This window comes from Suncus etruscus, chromosome 6, assembly GCF_024139225.1.
Source record: "Suncus etruscus isolate mSunEtr1 chromosome 6, mSunEtr1.pri.cur, whole genome shotgun sequence".
Taxonomy (NCBI): Eukaryota; Metazoa; Chordata; class Mammalia; order Eulipotyphla; family Soricidae; genus Suncus; species Suncus etruscus.
Window position 1 is genome coordinate 67,649,878 of NC_064853.1, and position 3,106 is coordinate 67,652,983.

The 3,106-nt window shown below is 34.1% G+C and overlaps 1 non-coding gene across 1 annotated transcript; it reads right to left on the reverse strand.

Moving 5' to 3' along the window:
• Nucleotides 1-1,720: 1,720 nt before the first annotated feature.
• On the reverse strand, nt 1,721-1,824 carry LOC126013095 (U6 spliceosomal RNA). The gene has a single exon (XR_007497428.1). It is a non-coding gene; the product is annotated as a U6 spliceosomal RNA (small nuclear RNA).
• Between the last annotated feature and the right edge of the window lie 1,282 nt (nt 1,825-3,106).

Genomic DNA, 3,106 nt, shown 5'->3' on the forward strand with positions numbered 1-3,106 from the left:
AGAACTGATAAAAATTGAGAAATAGCCTTACTTAATTTACCTATGATACTAATGAGCTTGGGGACTGACTGAAGTCCAAAGCTAGATTGTTTGTATTGTTGGCAACTAGATTGTTCTTTCTCCAGTCTGCAGCCTCTGAAAGATTTGGGCAGCAGAAACTAGGTCAGTGGTTTTCATCCTTTCTAATCTGTGAATTAGCACAGATCTCTGGATCTGAAGTTGATCAATCACTGGACTAACCACAGCTGAGGAAAGTGTGCCATTACATGGTTGGGAGAGCCCAGATGACCAAAGATGCCAAGAGAAAAAGGCAATTGCTCATCTTGTCCCTTCAATCCAGACTCATTCAGTACTATCCAACAGTAACCTCTCATCTCAGCTTCAAGGCTGGGTGAAAGTTTCTAATCATGTAGGGGGCGGGGGGGGGGGGGACTGCCAGTATAGAGAGTAACAAATACCACAGCGTTCTATTAGTATTACTACAAACTATAAATATACTATAAAGTCTAAACCGCAAACAAGGGAAGAGAGCTCCATAATACTACAAGTATTATTTAATATACAATTAAAAAATATCAGAAAAAAGACTGACCACAGATGATGGATTGAGACAAAATCCTAGGAAAAAAGACTAAAAGGGGATAGCATAGGGTATGTTTAGGAATTCAGTCCCATTAGTAAAATAAATGAAAGACAAGAAACAATTTGAACAATGTAAACTACATTAACTAAATGAAAATTTTCAGTAGCAAAGAAAAATATAGAGCAAAAGAATAGTCTACTGAATGTGCTCTTGATATATTTTTCTTGCCTAATTACTATTGAAAATACATTCAGTACTATAGAAGTGGAAAGAGTGAGCAACCTTGATTTGTACCAGATCTTAGAGAAAAAATGTTTAATTTCTCTCTATTGAGTATAATGTTAACCACATGCTTGCAGTAAATGGCTTTGACCATGTTGAAGAAAGTTCTATTAATTTTGATTTTGTTGAGTTCTTTTTTATCATTAATGGGTGCTGAATCTTGTCAAATTTTTTCTCTGAATTTATTGATAGTATCTTATGAGTTTTAGTTTTCTTTTATTGATATAGTGCATTATGTTGATTGGCCTGTGTATGTTAAACATTGCATTCCTGAGATGAATACTTGGTCATAGTATGCTCTTTTTGATGAATTATTATATTCCAATTTTAGTATTTTGTTGTGGATATTTGTTCATTAAGAATAGTGACCTATAATTTTTTTGTTATTGTCTTTCTACAATTGGTATTAGGATTGTTTGCTTCTAAGCCACTGTTTGGGAGTGTTCTGTTTCTTCAATTTCCTAGATATACTTGGAAAAAATTGTCAGTAGGTCATCTTAAAAGAGTTGAAATAATTCAATAGTATGTACATATAGGTCTATACTATTATTTATTAAGAATACTTTTGATTCCATTTTTATTTCTTCTAAAGCAAAAGGTCAGTTCAAGCATTCAAAATCATCTTTATTCAGCCTTAGAATGTTGTAGGAGTCAATGAATTTAGTCAACTCTTTAAGATCTCCTGTTTTGTGGCTTAAAGATTCTCAAAACAATCTCTGATGATCTATTGAATTTATGTGGTCTGTTGTGACATCTCCCTTTCATTTATATTCAATTTATTAGAGTTCTATCTCCCTTTTTAGACTTGTGAGTCTAAACCACTAGGTTTGTCGATCTTGTTTAGTTTTATTTTTATAAAATATGGAACACTTCACAAATTTGCGTGTCATTCTTGTGCAGGGGCCATGCTAATCTCTGTATTGTTCCAATTTTAGTATATGTGCTGCCGAAGCGAGCACTTGTTTATTTTTTTCAAATAACCAGATCTTGGTTTTACTAATCTTTTGGATTGTTTTTAGGATTCAAATTTATTCATTTCTCCTCTATTTTCTTCCTCCAGCATGCTTTGGACTCCTTTTGTTGACCCTTCTTCAATTTCTTAAGCTATGCAGTCATGTGATTTACTTTGAAGCTTTCCTTCTTCCTAATGAATATTTTTAGGGCTATAATTTTTCCTCTTAACTCTGCTTTTCTGCGTTATACATTTCTAGCCATTTCTGTCTTCATTTGTTTGCAGTAATCTTTTGAATTCTTCTTTGATTTATGCTCTGATCCAATCACTGTTCAATAGTGAGCTGTTTTGTTTCCAGGTATTAGAACTATTTCTCCATTTCTGTCATGATTCACTTCTATTTTCATGTATCATCATCTGAGAAGGGAGTTTAAGCACTTTATATTCTATTCATTTAATGATGGCATATGTTCTATCTTGGAAAATGTCACAATGAGCATTGAAGAAGAATGTGTATTCTGCTCTTTGAGGGATTAAAAGCCATATATATATGTATATGTATATGTATATATGCATGCACACACATATATATTAAAATCCTCTTTTTTATTTCTTCCTTTATAGCCAGTATTTCATTATTGAGTTTTAGTCTAGTTGCTATATTGAGAGGTGACAGTTGTGTTGACATCTACTGCTACTACTGACAGTTGTGTTGAAATCTATATACAGCTATAACATTATTGCCATCAATGTCTTCCTTCAAGTTTCAGTAACTTAAACCTTATTTTCTTTTTGGATCATACCCTGTGGTGCTCAGGAGTTACTTCTGGCTATATACTCAGAAATTGCTCCTGGCTCAGGGAACCATATGGGATCCAGGGGATCAAACCAAGGTTCATCCTGGATCAGCCTTGTGCAAGGCAAACACCCTGCCACTGTGTTAATACTCCGGCCCCATCAGTAGCTGTTTTATATGTTTTTCTAGTCACTCATTAATTGCATATATGTTTAGGAATGTGTATAAATTGGATTGTGTGCCTAAAAGACCAGGGACTAGGGTCTTTTTTATGCTAATAAAATTTAATGACTAGTGGTTGGAGAACTAGTATAGAGGTCAAAGCATTTGTTTTGCACTCTGCTACCTTCAGTTGTATCCCTAAAATCACAATATAGTCTCTTAAACACATCATGAGTGTTCCCTGAGCACAGAGCCAGGAGTAAGCCCTAAGCACCACTGGGTGTGGTACAAAAACCAGAAAACATAATAAATAAGAGAACTTGTGAACACA